General features: G+C 37.4%; 1 long non-coding RNA gene across 1 annotated transcript in view; it reads right to left on the bottom strand.

Moving 5' to 3' along the window:
- LOC147583079 (uncharacterized) overlaps positions 1 to 24,840 on the bottom strand; it is a 126,028-nt gene that overhangs the window by 73,776 nt on the left and 27,412 nt on the right. The window contains exon 2 of the long non-coding RNA XR_015242783.1: positions 23,451 to 23,525. This is a non-coding gene — a long non-coding RNA (uncharacterized LOC147583079). The remainder of the gene's footprint in view (positions 1 to 23,450; positions 23,526 to 24,840) is intronic.

Raw genomic sequence — 24,840 nt, 5'->3', positions numbered from 1 at the left:
ACTATTTAACCCACAAAAGAACAGGGAGTTCAGAATACAGGCCAACATGCAAATATATAAAAATATTACAAAGTAATTCGTTTGGCTCAAGAGTGTTTAAAGAGATGGTGAAAGTACACAGGCTAGAGAAATTCAGTATCCATGTATTGGTGGACTCAGAAAAATCTCTACCAAAGAAATGAAATTTTATCTGGATCCAGGACACATAAGATTTTTCACGGGAGAACGGATAGATAGCGGGTCCATTAGTTTCCTAAGACTGTCGTAACAAGATACCACAGAGTGGTGGTTTAAAACAGTAGAAACATATTCTCTTACAGTTCCTAAGACTAACAGTGCTAAATCCAGGTGTTGGTAGGGCCATGCTCCCCTCAAGTCTTCTAGGGAAAGATCCTTCCTAGCCTCTTCCAGGTTCTGCTAGTTCCAGGAATTCCCTGGTTTGTGAAGCCTAACTCCAATCTCTGTCCTCCTATTCCCTTTGTTCTTTAGGAGAGAACAGTTTTTTGGAATTGTGGAAGGGGAGGAATATTGGCCACTGATCAGAATCAACTGAAAAGAGATAACTCTAAATCAGAGGTTTGTGATGTAAGGGATAGCAATATGACTCATGACATCTTATATGTGGAATTCAAGAAACACAACAGATGAACATAGGGGAAGGGAAGGAAAAATAAGATAAAAACAGAGAGAGAGGCAAACCATAAGAGACTCTTAAAATACAGAGAACAAACAGGGTTGCTGAAGGAGTGTTGAGTGGAGGGATGGGCTAAATGGGTGATGGGCATTAAGGAGGGCACTTGTTGAGATGAGCACTAGGCATTATATGTAAGTGATGAATCACTAATTCTACTCCTGAAACCAATACTACACTATGTTAGCTAACTAGAATTTAAATAAATTTTTAAAAAAGAAGGGAAATACACCCCCTGAGTTGAAGAAAGTAATAAAGTGCATGTGAGCACATTAGAGAATACCACTTTGTGTAATGGCCAGATTCCTCATACTTGCCACACTCTTTTATCTCCTTCCAAGATTATTCTTGAGCAGGTATCTGCCCCTTATTGAGTCATCTCAAATCAAGATATGTAATGATCAGAAAAGAACCAGCAACAGAAAATTAACAGACAGATGAAGAATACATATTAGAATATTTATGATAAAATTTCAGATATATAGCTCTCACAACTCTATTTCTGAGCATAATGTTCTCATAATGAGAAATCAACAAGAAAATTTTGGAATGCCAGTGTGAGGTCAATAAATTAAAGAGACTTAAGCCATTACCTATGTTAACTGATGGGGAGGAGGTGACTACTAAAAGAACAAAAACAGAATAACCCAGGATGAAGGGGTGAGAACTGTTTGAAGTATAATAATATTAAAAATTATCTTTCTTTTCTAGTCACCTTCCAAAATGAAAACATGATGTCATTTCCCAAATCAACTTGTGTTGCTAGCTATTTACTGTGCTTTGAACACTTTAAAATTTATTTGCATGGCTTTTAATGTGGTTGCAATCCACTCTTTTCTTCTTTTACCTCTACCATTTTATCTTATTTGTTGATGTTCATAGATGTGCCATGAACTTCTGTGACTTTTATATTTACTTCATTTTGATCTTTCTACCATTCTATTTAAAAGATCCTTCCTCAAATTTTTGGTATTGTTATTGTCAATCTCCTTTAAGAACCAGGTCAAATGTCACCTTCTCTGTGAATTTTCCCTTAGCAGGCAAAAATAATTATTCTTTCATTACTTTGTTTATGCTTCTATCAAAATATAGGACACACTTAGGAACATTAATTAGTGGCATTTGAATAATCAATAGTTCTTTTCAACTGGAATTAGAGTTCCAGGTAGAATAGTAACAAGTTTTGGGTCAACTGTTACAGGATAAAGGGAGGAAAGGGTGGGCTTGGCAGTTGTCAGATGAGATTATATAAATTTAGTCTGTGAGGGACCCAGATATATTTGTGGTGATTCTTGGGAGAATGAGCCATTTCTACAAAACATAACCTAACGGGCATGGAAAACAAGAATAAACAGCAAAAAGAAGGAGTAGGTTAATGACAGGGAAACTCAAAGACAGAAGTTACTCAGAACCCATGCCAACAGCCTCTGTCAGAGTTTATCTGCAGCCAAAAATGGCCCTGCTGCCATAGCACCTAGAAATTGGAAAGTTTATGAGGAGAAAACATAAAAGACAAAAGCAAAACAAGGACCCACAATGGACCAAACATCAAATGGATTACTAAGACAAGAATTCAAACCAAGGGAAACATGAGAGAAGAGTTGTCAGAATTAAACTCACCAGGAGAATGTCAGACTCCCGGACAAGAGAGGCTTGGTACCAAACTCCATTTTTTTGTGATAGAATTTTAACTCATTCCTACCTTAGTTCAGTGATTCTTAAACCTGTATGATTACCACCATGACTGTTGTCTCTTAAACTACAAATCCAAATTTGTACACTTCCAAAGGCTTAGAATCAATAAATCTGTACTGAAAACCAACACATTAAAAGACAGATAAGGAAAGTCAGTCTAATATTTTCAGCCTGTTTTTTTCTAGGCTGGAAACATGGCACAATTAGGGTTAACTCATGTTTTCCCCTTTGTTTCTCTCCATTTATCTTGAGCTTTTAATTTCACCAGTGTTTCTATTGAAAACTTTTCTCATTTGTAGTATCTCACCTGAATTCTTGTTATTTTGTCCCTTGGATATCTTGCTCTAGGTGATGGGTTGTTTTATTTCTGTTTCAAGGGAACAGTCCCAGGTGTCCGAAGATGTGTTCTCTTCCACTTTCCCAATAGTTCTTGCCTCAAATCCCTGTTTGTAAGTAAGCTAGTATCTTTGGTTTTATTTCACTAGCACCAAGACTCTTCTTGACTCAACAGCTTCTACCCTCACATTTTTATCAACAGATTCATCAAGAATATTTGCAATTAATACGCTTATGCTAGTTTTAATGGTATGGTTTCAAAACTATAATTAACACTTCAGTATATAATTAATACTAACATTTCAACCATATATTAGAGCTGACAAATTTCTGATTAAATGAACGAACTGAATAAGTATTCAGCAAACATTTACCTACAACATTACAGCTGACAAATTTCTGACTAAATGAACGAACTGAATAAGTATTCAACAAACATTTATCTACAACTACTGTCTGAACCATAGTAATTAGATGAAGACTGGGAGACAATGACAAATCAATTCCAAAAGCAAATTTACAATCTCTTGAAAATGAAAAAAGAAAGCCATAATGGAGCCCTGTTTTGATTTTAATGACTGTAAAATACTAGCACATATGTTAAATGCAGACCATGTATAAAGGGGTGTGTTATTATACCCAATTATATTTTAATGCAGAATAGGGCATTTTTTCCAGTAAAGAGTTACATAATAAATGTTTTCAGATTTGTGGGTCATATTCTGTTGAAGCTATTCAAACCTTCCATTATAATGTGAGAGCAGCCATGAACAAAATATAAAAGAATGGGTGTGGTTGTGCTTCGACAAACTTTGTTTACAAAAACCAGACAGGTGACTGAATTTGATCCTCTATATCATACTTTATTAGTGCCTGTTTTAGTGGACATGATTTGTCCATGGTATGTCACATATTGGTGCAATAAAATACTAAAAGATTTTCTTTTTTAAAAACCCTCCTATATAATATGTACTGAAGATATGACAAACTTTATATAGAATGTAGCAAGTTATTTCACAATATAAAAGTTCTAGAATTCATATCATCAAATATTTATTACATCCTCTATGCTGCATGATACAAGGAGAAAGGAAAGGGTTTATTAGTATGAAAATCTTCCTAACAAGTTGTTATGACTTTGTTAAATTCACATTTGTCAAGTGGAGCAAAAGGTGCTGGATGGTTAGGTCGTAGGCTAACAACAGACCACAAAAGAAACTGAAATAGAGAAGTTAATTACTCACAAGTCCAGAAGAAAGCACACAGCACACCTTGAAAGGCTACCACGTAATTATTAGAAACTAGAAGAGGGAAGGAAGGATCCTTCCCTACTGCTTTCAGAGGAGCACAGCACTGTCAACAGTTCGGTTTTAGATTTCTAGCCTCCATAACTATGGAGGAATAAGTTTTTGTTGTTTCAAACCACCACATTTGTGGTGATTTGTTATGGCAGCCCTAGGTGGGATAATACTCAAATATATCTCTCAAAGTTGTGCTGAAGGGATTGTTCTCTGGATCCTCTCAGGTGATCTAGTTAGGCAGTAAGAAAACGGGTGACGTACAAAATCTGCTCCAGCATTCCTACCTCCTTAAGTCTTGGACCCCAAGGACCTTCTGTTATCTCAAATATTTTTATAAATATTGACCTTCATTGTATCCTAAATACCACACTGGCAATAGGATCATTAATCTCTTTAAATCTAATTGATCAGATTCCCAACCTTAAGTCTGTCCCCACAGAAACACTGCTGGCATCAAAAAACTTATTAATTTTGATATACTCAAGGGGAACAAAAAGCCACTACAATTTTTCAGGGAAGAGTTTAATAGAGGAATGTGAAGTCCATGTTGGAGAAAGGTCTGGAGTGGTCTTCAAACCGGAGCAGGTGAAGAAGGTGAAGCTCGTGGAGAAGGCTAGGAAGCTGCTACATTTGGGTGCCGCTACCACAAAGAGGGATATTTCTGGAGGGTGCCTTGGCTACTAGCGTCTTGGCTTCCAGTCGTAATAGCTTCTAAATTTCATCTAAACTCTTCTCGTTGACAAACCCTAACCCAACACCATACATTGAAAAGGAATTTAAGGAAACTAGTTCCCAGTTCTATCAGCAAGTGATGAGTAGAAGTTAAAGGTGGCTATGACACAGGAACCTTTGATTCCAGTCTAATAACAACTCTCAAATATGCTTTTGCTCGTATCTTTTTCCTTAAAAACTGAGATAAGACACTCCCTTAAAATGTTTCCTTAAATTGTAGTTCTGTTTTGGATGTTTATTTTATTTTTTTTTTATATGAAATTTATTGTCAAATTGGTTTCCATACAACACCCAGTGCTCATCCCAAAAGGTGCCCTCCTCAGTACCCATCACCCACCCTCTCCTCCCTCCCACCCCCCATCAACCCTTAGTTTGTTCTGGGTTCTCAACAGCCTCTTATGCTTTGGCTCTCTCCCACTCTAACCTCTTTTTTTTTTTTTTTTTGTTCCCCTCCCCCATGGGTTTCTCTTAAGTTTCTCAGGATCCACATAAGAGTGAAACCATATGGTATCTGTCTTTCTCTGTATGGCTTATTTCACTTAGCATCACACTCTCCAGTTCCATCCACGTTGCTACAAAAGGCCATATTTCATTTTTTCTCATTGCCACGTAGTACTCCATTGTGTATATAAACCACAATTTCTTTATCCATTCATCAGTTGATGGACATTTAGGCTCTTTCCATAATTTGGCTATTGTTGAGAGTGCTGCTATGAACATTGGGGTACAAGTGCCCCTATGCATCAGTACTCCTGTGTCCCTTGGATAAATTCCTAGCAGTGCTACTGCTGGGTCATAGGGTAGGTCTATTTTTAATTTTCTGAGGAACCTCCACACTGCTTTCCAGAGCGGCTGCACCAATTTGCATTCCCACCAACAGTGCAAGAGGGTTCCCATTTCTCCACATCCTCTCCAGCATCTATAGTCTCCTGATTTGTTCATTTTGGCCACTCTGACTGGCGTGAGGTGATATCTGAGTGTGGTTTTGATTTGTATTTCCCTGATAAGGAGCGACGCTGAACATCTTTTCATGTGCCTGTTGGCCATCCGGATGTCTTCTTTAGAGAAGTGTCTATTCATGTTTTCTGCCCATTTCTTCACTGGGTTATTTGCTTTTCGGGTGTGGAGTTTGGTGAGCTCTTTATAGATTTTGGATACTAGCCCTTTGTCCGATATGTCATTTGCAAATATCTTTTCCCATTCCGTTGGTTGCCTTTTAGTTTTGTTGGTTGTTTCCTTTGCTGTGCAGAAGCTTTTTATCTTCATAAGGTCCCAGTAATTCACTTTTGCTTTTAATTCCCTTGCCTTTGGGGATGTGTTGAGTAAGAGATTGCTACGGCTGAGGTCAGAGAGGTCTTTTCCTGCTTTCTCCTCTAAGGTTTTGATGGTTTCCTGTCTCACATTCAGGTCCTTTATCCATTTTGAGTTTATTTTTGTGAATGGTGTGAGAAAGTGGTCTAGTTTCAACTTTCTGCATGTTGCTGTCCAGTTCTCCCAGCACCATTTGTTAAAGAGACTGTCTTTTTTCCATTGGATGTTCTTTCCTGCTTTGTCAAAGATGAGTTGGCCATACGTTTGTGGGTCTAGTTCTGGGGTTTCTATTCTATTCCATTGGTCTATGTGTCTGTTTTTGTGCCAATACCATGCTGTCTTGATGATGACAGCTTTGTAGTAGAGGCTAAAGTCTGGGATTGTGATGCCTCCTGCTTTGGTCTTCTTCTTCAAAATTACTTTGGCTATTCGGGGCCTTTTGTGGTTCCATATGAATTTTAGGATTGCTTGTTCTAGTTTCGAGAAGAATGCTGGTGCAATTTTGATTGGGATTGCATTGAATGTGTAGATAGCTTTGGGTAGTATTGACATTTTGACAATATTTATTCCTCCAATCCATGAGCAGGGAATGTCTTTCCATTTCTTTAAATCTTCTTCAATTACCTTCATAAGCTTTCTATAGTTTTCAGCATACAGATCCTTTACATCTTTGGTTAGATTGATTCCTAGGTATTTTATGCTTCTTGGTGCAATTGTGAATGGGATCAGTTTCTTTATTTGTCTTTCTGTTGCTTCATTGTTAGTGTATAAGAATGCAACTGATTTCTGTACATTGATTTTGTATCCTGCAACTTTGCTGAATTCATGTATCAGTTCTAGCAGACTTTTGGTGGAGTCTATCGGATTTTCCATGTATAATATCATGTCATCTGCAAAGAGCGAAAGCTTGACTTCATCTTTGCCAATTTTGACGCCTTTGATTTCCTTTTGTTGTCTGATTGCTGTTGCTAGAACTTCCAGCACTATGTTAAATAACAGCGGTGAGAGTGGGCATCCCTGTCGTGTTCCTGATCTCAGGGAAAAAGCTCTCAGTTTTTCCCCGTTGAGGATGATGTTAGCTGTGGGCTTTTCATAAATGGCTTTTATGATCTTTAAGTATGTTCCTTCTATCCCGACTTTCTCAAGAGTTTTTATTAAGAAAGGGTGCTGGATTTTATCAAAGGCCTTTTCTGCATCGATTGACAGAATCATATGGTTTTTCTCCTTTTTTTTGTTAATGTGATGTATCACTTTGATTGATTTGTGAATGTTGAACCAGCCCTGCATCCCAGGAATGAATCCCACTTGATCATGGTGAATAATTCTTTTTATATGCCGTTGAATTCGATTTGCTAGTATCTTATTGAGAATTTTTGCATCCATATTCATCAGGGATATTGGCCTGTAGTTCTCTTTTTTTACTGGATCTCTGTCTGGTTTAGGAATCAAAGTAATACTGGCTTCATAGAATGAGTCTGGAAGTTTTCCTTCCCTTTCTATTTCTTGGAATAGCTTGAGAAGGATAGGTATTATCTCTGCTTTAAACGTCTGGTAGAACTCCCCTGGGAAGCCATCTGGTCCTGGACTCTTATTTGTTGGGAGATTTTTGATAACCGATTCAATTTCTTCGCTGGTGATGGGTCTGTTCAAGCTTTCTATTTCCTCCTGATTGAGTTTTGGAAGAGTGTGGGTGTTCAGGAATTTGTCCATTTCTTCCAGGTTGTCCAATTTGTTGGCATATAATTTTTCATAGTATTCCCTGATAATTGTTTGTATCTCTGAGGGATTGGTTGTAATAATTCCATTTTCATTCATGATTTTATTTATTTGGGTCATCTCCCTTTTCTTTTTGAGAAGCCTGGCTAGAGGTTTGTCAATTTTGTTTATTTTTTCAAAAACCAACTCTTGGTTTCGTTGATCTGCTCTACAGTTTTTTTAGATTCTATATTGTTTATTTCTGCTCTGATCTTTATTATTTCTCTTCTTCTGCTGGGTTTAGGCTGCCTTTGCTGTTCTGCTTCTATTTCCTTTAGGTGTGCTGTTAGATTTTGTATTTGGGATTTTTCTTGTTTCTTGAGATAGGCCTGGATTGCAATGTATTTTCCTCTCAGGACTGCCTTCGCTGCATCCCAAAGCGTTTGGATTGTTGTATTTTCATTTTCGTTTGTTTCCATATATTTTTTAATTTCTTCTCTAATTGCCTGGTTGACCCACTCATTCGTTAGTAGGGTGTTCTTCAACCTCCATGCTTTTGGAGGTTTTCCAGACTTTTTTCTGTGGTTGATTTCAAGCTTCATAGCATTGTGGTCTGAAAGTATGCATGGTATGATTTCAATTCTTGTAAACTTATGAAGGGCTGTTTTGTGACCCAGTATATGATCTATCTTGGAGAATGTTCCATGTGCACTCGAGAAGAAAGTATATTCTGTTGCTTTGGGATGCAGAGTTCTAAATATATCTGTCAAGTCCATCTGATCCAATGTCTCATTCAGGGCCCTTGTTTCTTTATTGACCATGTGTCTAGTTGATCTATCCATTTCTGTAAGTGGGGTGTTAAAGTCCCCTGCAATTACCACATTCTTATCAATAAGGTTGCTTATGTTTATGAGTAATTGTTTTATATATTTGGGCGCTCCGGTATTCGGTGCATAGACATTTATAATTGTTAGCTCTTCCTGATGGATAGACCCTGTCACTATTATATAATGTCCTTCTTCATCTCTTGTTACAGCCTTTAATTTAAAGTCTAGTTTGTCTGATATAAGGATGGCTACTCCAGCTTTCTTTTGGCTTCCAGTAGCATGATAAATAGATCTCCATCCCCTCACTCTCAATCTAAAGGTGTCCTCAGGTCTAAAATGAGTCTCTTGTAGACAGCAAATAGATGGGTCTTGTTTTTTTATCCATTCTGATACCCTAAGTCTTTTGGTTGGCGCATTTAATCCATTTACATTCAGTGTTATTATAGAAAGGTATGGGTTTAGAGTCATTGTGATGTCTGTATGTTTTATGCTTGTAGTGATGTCTCTGGTACTTTGTCTCACAGGGTCCCCCTTAGGATCTCTTGGAGGGCTGGTTTAGTGGTGACAAATTCCTTCAGTTTTTGTTTGTTTGGGAAGACCTTTATCTCTCCTTCGATTCTAAATGACAGACTTGCTGGATAAAGGATTCTCGGCTGCATATTTTTTCTGTCTAGCACACTGAAAATCTCGTGCCAATTCTTTCTGGCCTGCCAAGTTTCAAAAGAGAGATCAGTCACGAGTCTTATAGGTCTCCCTTTATATGTGAGGGCACGTTTACCCCTTGCTGCTTTCAGAATTTTCTCTTTATCCTTGTATTTTGCCAGTTTCACTATGATATGTCGTGCAGAAGATCGATTCAAGTTACGTCTGAAGGGAGTTCTCTGTGCCTCTTGGATTTCAATGCCTTTTTCCTTCCCCAGTTCAGGGAAGTTCTCAGCTATTATTTCTTCAAGTACCCCTTCAGCACCTTTCCCTCTCTCTTCCTCCTCTGGGATACCAATAATGCGTATATTATTTCTTTTTAGTGTATCACTTAGTTCTCTAATTTTCCCCTCGTACTCCTGGATTTTTTTCTCTCTCTTTTTCTCAGCTTCCTCTTTTTCCATAACTTTATCTTCTAGTTCACCTATTCTCTCCTCTGCCTCTTCAATCCGAGCCGTGGTGGTTTCCATTTTGTTATGCATTTCGTTTAAAGCGTTTTTCAGCTCCTCGTGACTGTTCCTTAGTCCCTTGATCTCTGTAGCAAGAGATTCTCTGCTGTCCGCTATACTGTTTTCAAGCCCAGCGATTAATTTTATGACTATTATTCTAAATTCACTTTCTGTTATATTATTTAAATCCTTTTTGATCAGCTCATTAGCTGTTGTTATTTCCTGGAGATTCTTCTGAGGGGAATTCTTCCGCTTGGTCATTTTGGATAGTCCCTGGCGTGGTGAGGACCTGCAGGGCACTTCCCCTGTGCTGTGGTGTATAACTGGAGTTGGTGGGCGGAGCCGCAGTCAGACCTGATGTCTGCCCCCAGCCCACCGCTGTGTCCACAGTCAGACTGGTGCGTGCCTTCTCTTCCCCTCTCCTATGGGCGGGATTCACTGTGGGGTGGGGTGGCCTGTCTGGGCTACTTGCAGACTGCCAGGCTTGTGATGCTGGGGATCTGGCGTCTTAGCTGGGGTGGGTAGGCAAGGTGCACAGGGGCAGGAGGGGCAGGCTTAGCTTGCTTCTCCTTAGGTGATCCTCTTCAGGAGGGGCCCTGTGGCAGCAGGAGGGAGTCAGATCCGCTGCCGGAGGTTTGGCTCCGCAGAAGCACAGAGTTGGGTGTTTGCGCGCGGAGCGAGCAAGTTCCCTGGCAGGAACTGGTTCTCTTTGGGATTTTGGCTGGGGGATGGGCGGGGGAGATGGCGCTGGCGAGCGCCTTTGTTCCCCACCAAACTGAGCTCTGTCGTCCGGGGGCTCAGCAGCTCTCCTTCCCTTTGTCCTCCAGCCTTCCCGCTTTCTGAGCAGAGCTGTTAATTTATGACCTCCCAGACGCTAAGTCGCGCTTGCTGTCGGAACACAGTCCGTCAGGCCCCTCCGCTTTTTGCAAGCCAGACTCGGGGGCTCTGCTTGGCCGGCGAGCCACCCCTCCGCCCCGGCTCCCTCCCGCCAGTCCGTGGAGCGCGCACCGCCTCGCCGCCCTTCCTACCCTCTTCCGTGGGCCTCTCGTCTGCGCTTGGCTCCGGCGACTCCGTTCTGCTAATCCTCTGGTGGTTTTCTGGGTTATTTAGGCAGGTGTAGGTGGAATCTAAGTGATCAGCAGGACGCGCGGTGAGCCCAGCGTCCTCCTACGCCGCCATCTTCCCTCTCTCCCTGGATGTTTATTGACTCAAGTTAGTTTCAAGTTTTATATGCCTGTAAGTAGGCAGGAAATTATTAATTTTCTCTAGAGTTGAATTTAGTATAAAGAAGAAATACAGGATTTTAGCAGCCATGTTGATGAGGTTTCAGTGAAACTGGCATTGAGACATCTAACTTAAACATCATGACAAAAACAATACGTTCCATTAGAGATCTCTCATACTTCAAGATAGTTGATTAGTCTATATTCAATTGATAGTATCACATGACGGAATGTTTCATGTTTTTTTTTTTAAGTGTATTTATTTATTTTGAGAGAGACAGAAACAGCGCAAGGGGGGAGGGGCAGAGAGAGAGGGAGACAGAGAATTCCAAGCAGGCTCCACACTGTCAGCATGGAGCCAGATGTGGGCTGGAACTCACAAAACCATGAGATCATGACCTGAGCTGAAACCAAGAGCTGGATGCTTAACTGAGTGAGCCACCCAGCCCCAGCTAGAATGTTTCATGTTTAAGCACAGATTCAATTCTGCATTGTAGTTATTATTTTTCTAATAACAGGCTGGGCCACAAGCTAAGGCAATGAGGTAGTGTTATATTTTTAGTTACGCCCTTAAAAAGGCAATACATTTCTTACTGATTCTCCTATTTTCAAGAAAATAATATGATGGCATAAAAAATTGATTAATAATTGCAAAATACTCCTAAAATCTTCCACTAATAATTATTTATCCATTTCTGATTATTTTTCTAGCTTTACTGAGAAATAATTAATATATAACATTGTGTGGTGTACAATGTATTAATTTGATACATTTATATATATTACAAAATGATTGCCACCATAGCATTAACTAACACTTCCACCCTCATACCTTTTGTGTGTGTGTGTGTGTGTGTGTGTGTATGTTGAGAACAATTAAGATATATTCTCTTAGCAAGTGTCAAGTATATAGGACAGTATTACTAGCTATAATCACCATGCTGCATATTAGAATCCCAGAACTTGTTAATCTTATAACTGGAAGTTGGTACCTTTTGACCAGTATCTCTCACTTTCCCCTTCACTATGCCCCTGATAACCACTTTTCTACTTTGTTTCTCTAAGTTCAGCTTTTTCAATTCCACATAGTCATGAAATCATACAGTATTTGTCTTTATCTGTCTGACTTACCTCACTTATCATAATGCCATCAAGGTTCATCCAAGCAAAATGCAGCATTTCTCATAACCAAACAATATTCCACATTATATACGCATCTTCTTTATCCATTCATCATTGATGGACCCTTTGGTTGTTTCTCAATCTTGGCTATTGTGAATGATGCTGGAATGAACATAGTGACGCAGATACCTCTTTAAGATCCTGTTTTCATTTCCTTTGGATATGTACCCAGAAGTGGGATTGCTGGATTTTATGGTAGTTCTACTTTTAATTTTTTTAAGAACCTCCATACTGTTTTCCATAGTGGGTGCACCAATTTACATTCCCATCAACACCATTATAGGCATTCCCTTTTCTCCACACCCTCTACAACACTCTCCACACCCTCGACCATAAAGACATTTATCTTTTTGATGATTGGCACTCTGACACATGTGAAGTGATATCTCATTGTGGTTTGGATTTGCTTCCTAATGATTAGTGATGTCAAGCATCTTTTCATGTAGCTGTTTGGGAAAATGTCCATTCAGTTCCATTGCCCATTTTTAAATTGTTTTTTTTTTTTTTTTTTGGTTTGTTTTGTTTTGCTATGGAACTATATGTGTTCTTTATGTATTTTGGATATTGACCCTTTATCAGATATAATTTGCAAGTATCTCTTCCCATTCCATAGGTTGTCTTTTAATTTTGTCGGTTTCTTTTGCTGTGCAGAGATTTTCAGTTTCATGTAGTCACAATTGTTTATTTTTTCATTTGTTGCTTGTGCTATTGGTATCATATCCTGAAAATTGTCAAGGGACTTTTTCCCTATGTTATTTTCTAGGAGTTTTATGGTTTTAGGTCTTAGGTTTTAAGACTTTAATCCAGGTCTCTGTTAACTGCAATAGCTCCTGCTGTGTGTCTTCTAGTAACAGCCTCTACTATTCTTCCTTGTTCCCAGCTCTAGACATCTTAGTTTTGCTGATCTGGGTGGGGTGAAAACACAGCGAGATCTTCATGCAGTGCCCCAAGAGGCTGGAGAAGGTGCTTGCTCACTCTGTTTTTCCTTTCCTGGCAAGAAGAACTCATTCCACCTGGCAAGTAAGTTCCTTCTTGTTGTCCAACATTCCTGGCTTCAGGGATGAGATGCTACAGGCAAACTGAAGTCTTCCTTCTCTTCTATGTGATATTTTCACTTTTTCCCACTGTATGGCTAACACTTTCTGAGTGGACTCTACAGGTCTCCCAGAGTTGTTTATGTTCATGGATAGTTGATCTTTTCTGGAGAACAGGAAAACTGGGTTCTCCCACATTGCCATGTTTTTGCAACCCTTCCACTAATTTTCAGATGAATGAGATTATTTCATAAAGCAATGGTGTTTAATGTGTTTAAGTTAGCAACTAATCAACTTTTTTTCTTCCTCACTATTATAAAAAATATAACTTTCTTCCTGGTTGTAACAGAATTTCAAAGAGTGAAATTCGGTTTGTTCAAATATTCATACACTGACCATCCATCTTCTTGCTATTTCCTGCAAAGAAGATCAACAGAAACCAAACAAGCCTGGGATTTTGACTATAAGGAGTCCTGGAGTCTCAAAAGAAGAGAAATTAATACCTTAAAAAGAAATGGAGGACCCAAGTTAGAATAAAGGGACTTGTATCCCATATTTGGAGGAACATGTATGTTTGGTAGTTATAGATGTGGTCTCTTCTGATGACCCTTAGGGTTACTGCCACCTCTTCCATAATATGTCCCATGTCTCCATTGTTAGAGACAAACTACAGAATGAAAGAATCATGAGAAAGTACTCTCTTAGGTTCATACATTATTAGTGTATCTTGAGGGTAGCTAACACTGTATGAAATCAGAATTCAGCTTTCACAGGTGGAAAATTCTCAAATCCAGTCATTCAGCAATTATTCTTTTTGATTATCTCCTATTCAGGATACTCTATTAGAAAAAACAGATAATAGTCAAATTTAAATGCTACCATGATTCTTCTACAACATAATATTCATGTATATTTGGAGAACTTTGTTCTGTCACATTATTTTCAACACATTAGGTTTTAGAATAAGTATCATTTAGGAGAAAAGCCTAAGTAATTACACCTGAATTACATCAAATTTTAAGCTGTCAGGTCACTGAGGAGTAGAGATGTAGCATTTTTACGTTTGTGTGCCTGCTGTAATGATATATTCCAGTTAAAGCCGTGAAAGGAGGTCAGTGAAGCTAAAAGGAACATAATTTCCAGAACAATATCATAGCAGTAAAGAGCACAAGGTCTAGCATTAAATGGCTTGATTTGAGACCAGTCTCTAATCGTCCTCAAAAATTCCTCCCATTGAGAACTTTGGGAATTTATATAATTTTGCAGGGCTTGATTTTCTTTTTATAAAAATAATGGTAATGGTAATTCCATCCTCATACATAAAATATGTAAACATTTAAAGTCACAGTATGCCCATGGTAGACATGCAACAGGGTAATTAGTATGGCTTGTTAAAATTTCAAATATATTTAGTCCAATTAAATGGAAACATGGAATATGCATTTTGGCCTTTAGATATCGAGGTTTCCTCAAGTGCAGGGTCAATTGCTGTATGATTCAGCTGTAGACGTTCTTGCATTTGTAACCTGGATGTGTCATATTTTTTCAGGGTTTAAAGTAAAGCTTCCTACTTACGCCTTACCGCAGAAGTAAAGTTTTTGGTTATCTATGTGGTTTTTTTTTCCTCTCCTCCCTTTCTTTCTTCCCTCCTTTTGTCCTGCCTTCTTCTCTTTTCCTTCCTTCTTTTTTTTTTTTTTTTTTGTTTTCACTGCATTTATTACTAACAATATTGGTGTTTTTCTTTTATTCTTGTCATTCTCAAAAACCATGTTCATTGTTTGATGGATAACCTATTCTGGAACTTATCAGTCTTGAAATTTCGAAATCGATTTAGCACTAACAATATAAAAATATAATAGTAAAAGTAGACGTGCTAATTTATGAATCTCTGTTAAATTATCAAAAAATACATGCTTCTTAAAAAAAGATACATGTTATGTTTTTAGGTTTTGAAATTAAATATTATAAATAGCATCAAATGTTTAAAACATCTTATTGAAAGTTTTTGGTAGTTGAAACCTGATTTTAACTTAAGTAACATATATTTTTTTAATTATAAAAAACACTACTAAAATAAACACATTGAGTAGGCAAAAATGCCCACATTTCAATTTGATGGCAGGCATGCATCACTGATCTATTTTTAGGGGGAGGCTTAGTATATCAGATGCCTATGTCATGATGGTCAAGGTTTGAACACTTGGTAAGGGTGGTCTGACCCTTATATGTTGGTATTGTCAGTCCTGCCTGTTTTTGTTTCAGTGTTATCTTTATCCACCTCAAGGTATATATTTACTTATTCATTTGAATTTCTGGTGCATGAAGTTAAATAAATTTTATATCTTAGTTTATGACATGTCATTTTCATTACAAGATTTTACTTTAATTATTTATGTTTCCCCCTTAACCTTTCACTATCCCTGCCATCCTTTTCCTCCCATAAGCACATAACCTTCAGATTTTGTTACATTTTTGTTTACATAGTATCATCTCACTGAAAGGAAATCTAGAACAAAATGCCAAGATCAAAGTGAGGATGCAGTGAAGGATCGTGACTGTCACTGTACTTCACAAAGGCCCCTTATTTAAAGTGTTTTCTCAAAACTAAAAATAACAATAATGAAATAGTCAAACTACAAGTATCACTACTTTCAAATGTTTTGCATTTACTACTTTAAGGCAATAGAAAAAAGTTAAAGTGTATATCCTATTCCCCAGAAATAACTGTTCAAAACAGATTTTTCCCATAAGGTTTACATTACTGGTTGAAATTTCTTCCCAACCTTACATTACAGTCCATAAATTTTTATTTGTTTAAATGACAATATAGATGTGAGGGACTTTACTATGAGCTGTAGAGGATCTGAATCATAATGATATGATTTTAAGAGGCACAGAAAAACTGACAGCTACTGGTTTACTATAGCTGCCTCTATATGCCTCAGATTTGAATATAGTAAGAGACTACAATGGATGATGGAGAGGGACACAGCGTGAGAGATAAAAATACTCTTCTATGTTAATTATAAATTGATGGCGCAAAAACAATGGAGACCCTATTCTCAGTTTTTGACAGAATGCATAAGTCCCGGTTTTCTTGAGATGGCAGAAGATGGGTGGGAAAAGGGGCACTGGGACTCCTACATACAATCACATTCACTACAAATCAACGCCTTATAATCAAATGAGACAACTGGGATCCCTGCTACACGGGATCAGTTCTGTTTATATAACGAGCAAAACATACTACCTAAAAAAAAATAAATTCTACTTTTGTTTTTAACTGCTTTTTCCACATTGGTTTTCCACATTTTTTTCTAATATTCTAGCATTTCTGCAGATGGTGATGGCAGCAGTGAGGTAACACTGTAACTCTGAGAGAGCGAAAGAATCGAATTAGTTATTCCAAATTCTTGAAAGCAAGCATCATGCCCTGAACTTGCTTTACATTAATGATGGCTCTTTGCAAGAGAGCACGCAAACTGGAGAACGGTAAGTCTCTATTATGCAATTTTTGATACAAAATCAATTTGTTTGCTTTAGATTAGTAACGACCCTCTCTTTTATATTCATAAACTCATGAGTATAGCTCTCAGTTATAAGATGAGTTGATGAGAATGAAGGATGGACTTAGCCAAAGTCAATTTTCACCAGACAGCAATAAAGAGACCGTGCATCAAAACTGTACTCTACTGAAACAGAGGACACTAAAATGAGAAATAAAAGTAAGAAGACATAGAAAGTAAAGGTACAATATAAGTTTACAAGTATTTGCAGCAGAGTTGTCCAAGTCCTAATGAGAAAGGCAGTAACTGGACATTCATCCAGTATCACAGGCAGTCCACAAGTCAGCAAAATATGCGTGGTAAAGAAGCAGAGAAAGTAACAAACAGGTATAACAGCTGAAGAAGAAAACAATCAGTGAATATTTTATAAGCCCATTAAAACCAGGACATTTTGAAATGGGAAGAATGGTACATTGACGTCAAATGGACAAGATAATTTGTTACAGATTTGTTATTAGATATCTCTAATACTAATCACCACCGACATCATCATCATAGCTACAAGTCATTGAGTACCTACCATGAGTCAATCAGCTCCTCCAGGAGCTGTAAGAGTTCCCATAGCCTTACTATGAGATCAAATAATTTGCCTTAAGTTACATAGAATTAGTTTCAAATCTCAGTTTTTCTACTTCATTCATCAGTAGAACTTTGGCAAATAGTTTAACCCTTTAACCCTTTGCTTAATCATGACATATTACATTAGATCAGTTTTGCTGTTTAAAAAAATGTACTTTATTTGCTGTACATCATTTGCATCATTGATGCAGTATTTTACTCTTAAATAAAAGAACACTGTGTTTGCTTATGAATGTTTAAATAGAATATCCTTTTATTGAGTTTACTTCTTCTTTGACATTTCTTTTAGGGTTTACATGCAACAGTCATTGTTTATTCTTTCCTAAATACTAAATATTTTACCTCAAATTCACACTTAGCATATCAGTTCTACAAAGAAATGCCTACAAACTGATCTACTGGCTTATGTATAGGATATAGTTGTTGGGTTTTTTCTAGGATGATTTCTAAAAATATTTTGGCAGTATATCACTAATTTGACAAGCTATCAAGTTGTAAAACTCTGGTAAAAGCAAAATACTATATGGTTTTATTTGCCCATGTTAAAGACTGAAGTCCAGCATATCTATATAATAAAAAAAAAAAAACCCAGAAAATATACATTAAGCATCTATATAGCTTACTTCTCATTCCCAAGATGATGTTGGAGTATATAAAATACCCCCAACTTTATACATTTTTCTAACAAAGAGGATACTCATATAGCAAATTTAAATCATAATTTTAATCTTTTATTTCAGCTGTAGAATAATTTAATTTTAAAGCAGATTTATCTTCCTAAATAGGTTAAAATTTTTGAAATATGATCAATTGATTAATCAAGTTATTGGATGATTTAAAAGTGCCTAAAAACAGAAAAATAATGGGGCGCCTGGGTGGCGCAGTCGGTTAAGCGTCTGACTTCAGCCAGGTCACGATCTCGCGCTCCGTGAGTTCAAGCCCCGCGTCGGGCTCTGGGCTGATGGCTCGGAGCCTGGAGCCTGTTTCCGATTCTGTGTCTCCCTCTCTCTCTGCCCCTCCCCCGTTCATGCTCTGTCTCTCTCTGTCCCAAAAATAAATAAACGTTGGAAAAAAAAAATTAAAAAAAAAACACACAAAAAAAAAAAACAGAAAAATAATCCTACTCCACCATTCCATGAGGTAGAATTGGAACAAAAGTCTTTAAAACTGTATATAATTGTCAGATATAAAAAAAAATGGAAAACTTATAGGATATAATATAGAAGACTTATAGAATATAGCATCTAGATTCAGTTATTCATTCTAATAACTATTACCGAGCTCAGGGAACTTGTATTAATATTGATATTCCTTCCACTCATTGCAGCCTCTTGGATATCAAAGTCATGATACATAGATGCAAAGAGGTTCCCCTACTCCATTTATTCTGAACAGCTTGTTTTTCTCCTTGGTAGTTTTTACAATGAGGGAAAAAGGAGATGACATATTAGATCTCTCATTCAGTGAAATTTCTGTTTAGCCTACTACTAAAAATTTTACTTTTTTAATAAATTTCTTCTTCCATCCAGCTTCAAGATACATGTTTATCTGCATTTTTCAATTTTGGTACTTTGTTATTCTGATAACAGAGAAGGGTGTGTATTTTAAAGCTGTCATCTGGAAATGAGTCTGTCTATCTACATTTTCTGTATCACTGGCAGGTAGGCCAAAGAGTTTTTCTACCAAATTATATTCCCAGCAGGAGTAGATGTAGACACTCTAACAAACTCTGGGCACAGTGTCATCTGTATCTGTGAAAGGGACCAATCTGCATGCCATCTGGCACCAGAGACTTGAACTACTTGAAGTCATATTGGAGACATTTTGGCTCTGGCAATCAGGGTTACAGCTATGTGGTAAGTTAAATGCTTCCCATAGAGCTTCTGACAGGAGTATTATAACCCTAAAAAAGACAAACTGGGTGGTATCATTGGGCTGGCTAGAATTATGGTAAAAAAATAAAGACAACTAAGTTGGGAATTACTCTTTTTGTGAAAAATCCAGAAGGGCCTATGTGTCATAATAATTCACAATGTTTAAGTTCATCCTTCAAAAATAGACTACTTTTAAAAATAAAGGTATTAGCCTTCAGACTCAATAAAAAAGGATAAGAATGTTCTTTTCAAGGTGCAGCATACTGTGTCTGTAAGTAACAGCTTGAGAGAAAATTACAGTCATTAGGGTGCAATGGTAAAGAGTTTTATTTCTATTTAATTCAAATTAAATCTGATTCAAAATACACAGGGAACAGGGGTGGTTACTGCCAGGGATGCTAGTAAAGCTTCTGTTCAGCACTTCTGCAGTCTCTTTTTAAAAATGAGACTGACAGTATCATCCCCACTATTGCCCTTCTGTTTACTCTCCCTTCTCTACTACCCTAAACACAACTGCTTTTGGTTGGAAGTAGAATCAGGGAGACAAGATGAAAGGCAAGAGAAGGAAGGAATGAGTGGAGACCATTAAATATCACTGCTGAGAGAATAAGTTTAAAAAATTTTACTCACCATTTCCAAGACTGGCTGTATTTTTTTTTTAATGTTTGTTTATTTATTTATTAATTTTTTTAAATGTTTATTTATTTTTGAGACAGAGAGAGACAGAGCATGAATGGGGGAGGGGCAGAGAGAGAGGGAGACACAGAATCGGAAGCAGGCTCCAGGCTCTGAGCCATCAGCCCAGAGCCTGACGCGGGGCTCGAACCCACGGACCGCGAGATCGTGACCTGAGCTGAAGTCGGACGCTTAACCGACTGAGCCACCCAGGCGCCCCTGTTTATTTATTTTTGAGAGAGAGAGAATGTAAGCAAGAGAAGGTTTGAGACAAGGACAGAGAGAATCCCAGGTAGGCTCTGCCACTGTTAGAGTTGAGCCCAGTGTTGGGCTTGATCTCACGAACCATGAGATCATGACCTGAGCCAAAATCAAGAGTCATATACTTAACCAACTGAGCCTCCCAGATGCCTCCCCACTCAAGACTTTTTTTTTTTCAATTTTTTAAAACTTTGTTTTTAATGGGGGCGCCTGGGTGGCTCAGTTGGTTAGGTGTCCAACTTCGGCTCAGGTCATGATCTCATGGTTTGTGAGTTGGAGCCCCGCATCGGGCTCTGTGCTGACAGCTCAGGGCCTAGAGCCTGCTTCAGACTCTGTGTCTCCCTCTCTTTCTGCCCCTCTCCTGCTTGCACTCTGTCTCTCTCTCTCTCTCAAAAATAAATAAAACATTAAAAAAAAATTTTAAATTTGTTTTTAATGTTTGTTTATTTTTGAGAGAGAGAGACAGAGAGAGAGAGAGACAGAGTGCAAGCAGGGGAGGGGCAGAAAGAGAGGGAGACACAGATTATGAAACAGGCTCCAGGCCCTGAGCTGTCAGTACAGAGCCCGATGTGGGGCCTGAACCTACAAACCTGAGATCATGACCTGAGCTGAAGTTGGATGCTTAACTGTCTGAGCCACCCAGTGCCTCTAAGACTGGGTTTTTAAAAGAAACTCTGTACTTGGTTTGTGATGCCATCATTTTTAAGTGAATTTAGGTATTAATGTAGTATCTTTTTTTCTTACAATAACTTGCTCGTGATAAAGTAATTTTCATATAAATGTCTACCAACTTTCAATAAAATAATTAATGTATTTGTTTGAAATTTTGTTCCCAACATTTCAGCTTAGTTTCTGCCCATGATAATTTGCTTAATTCTCTCTATTTTGTTTTTGGCCCTTTTATTCATATCAGCCACAGAACTGTTATCTCTAGTAAAGCATTCCTCCTCTTTCCTTCCTTCATTTCTTCCTTCTTCCCTTATTACTATCTTTGTTTCATTATCTTTCACTCATGGAAATAGATTTTATTAGTTTCCTGTGGCTGTTATAACCACAAACTTCGTGATTTAAAATAACACAAACTTAATATAACAAAATTTGACTGACAGTTCTGGAAGTAAGAAGTCTTGAAAATGACCTGTCAGCAGGGCTGTATTTTTTGGAGATTCTAAGGGAAAATCCATTCCTTTCCTGTCCTAGCTTCTAAAAGCTATCCATATCTCCTGGCTCATGCTCCCCCCTCCCCATCCCTAATAATGGCACCACAATGACCTCTGCCTCCATTGTCTCCATCTTATAAGGACACTTGTGATTATACTGGGCTCACCTGGAAAATCCAGAATAATTTCTCTATCTCAAAATTCTTAATTTAGTCACATCTGCAGTGTTCTCTTTGCCCAGTCAAGTAATGTATCCATAGATTCTGGGGATCAGCACACAGACAACTTTGTAGGGATATTGTTTTGCCTACCACATACATAGAGGGTAGGCAAAGTGATCATATCAGAAGGTAACAATTTCTACCAGTGTTAACTGCCATGTCAGTGTGACAAATGGTGTAATGGTGCTATAATCATCAGTGTGAAAATAAAAGAAATTTCATTTACAATGGATTTGAGAAGGGGTGCTTGGGTGGCTCAGTCAATTAAGCATCCAACTCTTGATGTTTGGGTTAGATCATGATCTCATGGTCAATGAGATCATGCCCTGTGTCAGGTTCTATGCTGATGGCGCAGAGCCTGCTTTGGATTCTCTCTCTCCCTCTCTCTCTCTCTCTCAAAATGAAAAAATAAAATGGATTTGAGAATGATGAAGGGGGAGCTCTCATGCAGGTTCCATTGCTGTAGCCTGCATAGCCAGCAGGAAGAAAGATAAGAATTATCTTGACAAGGGACGACATTTTTCACATAGAAATTTCATCTACTGCTTTTTGGAAAAAGTAGGAAGATCCCTCTCTGTTACAGCAACAACTCACTAACCACTGCTCACAGCCAACCAGAGATTGCCATACCTCAAACTCTTGTTCTTCTCCAGTGACCTTGTGTTCAAAGCAACCCTCTCCAATTTCCTCCTAAAACCTAATAAAAGCTGACCTCCCCTTTGTCTATTTGTGCTTGCCTATGGTTCACCACAGCTTGCATGTCCCTAACTGCAATTTCTCTGCTATTCCCAAACAAAATCATTCTGCTAGAAAAATAACTGGCCATTTTACTTTTAAGGTTGACATCAGCAATATTGTCTCAGATGGAAGGAAATGGAAGGAAATCACTTGCCTGGCTCTAGAGAATCACTGATTCACTTATATAGGAGTCTTATTGAACAGTCCTGAGGCAATACAAGAAATAATCTCTCTTCTCAAGAAGCTTAAAACCTACTATCAGGAAAAAGGTATGCAAGTAGATAATTATAAGAGTAGGCAAAGTGGTTAGTGCCTTAAGAGATGAATCAAACACATCAGCAAACAGAGAAAATACTTCCAATTAGGCTTACTGGTGAAGGCTTTATTTTCATTTATTTATTTAGCAAATAGTTATACAGCTCTTACTTTGTCCCAGACATTATTCTACATATTTTTCACATTTTACTCATTTCAGTCTTATAGCAATCCTCTGTGAAACACATTAGTATCATCCTAATTTTACAGATGACAAAGCTCAGACACAAATAGGTTAAGAAAGTTAAGTAAAATCACATACTTAGAAAGAAGTTTGAACCCAGGCTGTCTGGCTCCAGGTTCCCTTTCTTAACCATTACACTAAGCTACTTTCTAGAGTGAGCCAACAGACCCTCATAAGTTTTGTATTAAAAAGTCTGGGTGGCTCAGTTGGTTAAGCAACTTTGACTCAGGTCACGATTTTGTGGTTCCTGAGTTTGAGCCCCGCATGGGGATCCCTGCTGTCAGCGCAGAGCCTGGGTGATAAAACAGGAAAGCAAAGGACACACCAATTCAGTTGAGTATCATAGCTCAATTATCTAGAGTAGTATGAAATATGTAGCTATATATAATTCTGTACCCACACATTTATAGATGAGCAAAATTCCAAAGTATTGGATCATTCTAGCTATCTAAGAGCATCTTAAAACTCTGAAATTTCCTTAGTCTGAACCTTGAGTTGGGCACAAACATGAAGTCCATAGAATTTTGGTTTGAAGAATTTTGGTTTAGTAGCAATTACCTGTCACGTTATTTAGATTATTTCAAGTCTGAAAATTACTCTCAGTTCTTACAATATATTTTTCTCATCATAAGAATTATTAAATTATATGTAACTTCATATAAACATTATACTGGTAAATAGCTTTAGAATCAGACATACCTGGGTTTGGATCACATCTCTGCTACTGCCAGTTGTGTGTAACATATGTGTCTCCTGAGAGCTTCGTTTTTTCGTCTGTAATGTGGGTACAGAAACAATTACTTACTTCTTCGAATGGAAGTTAAATAGTGCATATTGAAACACATAGTGCAGAACCTGGCTGGCACCTATTAATTGCTCAGTAACTTTTAGCTGCTATTACTACTATAGTCAATTTTTTATAATTTTTATAATGACATAATATGGCAAGGATTGCATTTTAATGTACTAACAGAGCAAACTGAAAATTTTCAATGTTTAAGAAAGTGTATTTTTGAACAATGCTAAAGGAAGTGGCAAAGTACAGAAGTTAGTTAAACAAATTTCTGAATAAGATACACTGGGTCCGAACTCTATCTTCATGACTTACTATACTTACATCTGTGTGACTCTGAGTATGCCAATTAGCTTTCTCAGTCTAATCTTGGCATTCAAACAAGATATGAACAATACCATACATTTAATAAATAATACATATGAAAAATTAATACACTGCCAGAAATATAGTAGATACTCAGTAAATACTAAATTTTTGTTTAAAAATTCTAATTGGACTCCTATTATTTCTTTCTAAATGTTATTTGTGATAAAATATTCAAAAGTGATAACAGAAAAGTAGAAAGATAGCAAATTTTTGGCACATCAGTGTTTGATCAAGAATTTACTAATGATTTTAAGATAACATATTATTTACATCATTTACATTACATATGACCCATATTTTACATTGGGTCATAATGGATTTTGACAAAGATAAATTGTATCTTTATGGTTTTTTTTTCCCCACTACATAGGTGTATGCCTAAATTAACCCATTTTTTTTTTTTATAAAAGCAGTCAAATTCATCACTGTTTTAGGACAACTGTGTTTCGAAAAAATTCAAGCTGAAAGTAGTATAGTATCCAATTTTGTTGACATTAGATTTTTAGAATTTATTTACACAGTCTAATTAGTAGTTGCTGACTGAATCAAAGAAATCAGTTTGGAAAAATCAGTACATTCCCTGGCATCTGTTCTTGGGTCATTATTTACTGAATCTTCACTTTTACAGCAGGAAGGGCAATTATTATAAAGTTAATTGATAAACTAAGTGTTTCCATCAGCAAGAAAGAGTTGATTTTACAACTGCAATGGGTCTGAAAATTTTAAAGAACATATTTAGGCAGTCTCAGATTTATATATAGATCTCCCTCAATTTATGATGGGGTTACATCCTGGTAAGCCTATCATAAATTGGAAATACCATAAATCAAAAATGCATTTAAGACATCTAATGTAGCAAACATCATGGCCTAGCTTAGCCTACCTTACACATGCTCAGAACACTTATATTAGCCTACTAGTTGGGCA

Source organism: Puma concolor, chromosome A2 (genome assembly GCF_028749965.1).
Source record: "Puma concolor isolate L17-30 chromosome A2, mPumCon1.1.hap2, whole genome shotgun sequence".
Taxonomy (NCBI): domain Eukaryota; kingdom Metazoa; phylum Chordata; class Mammalia; order Carnivora; family Felidae; genus Puma; species Puma concolor.
Note: the sequence above shows the minus strand (reverse complement) of the source record. Positions and strands in the feature narration are given on the sequence as shown.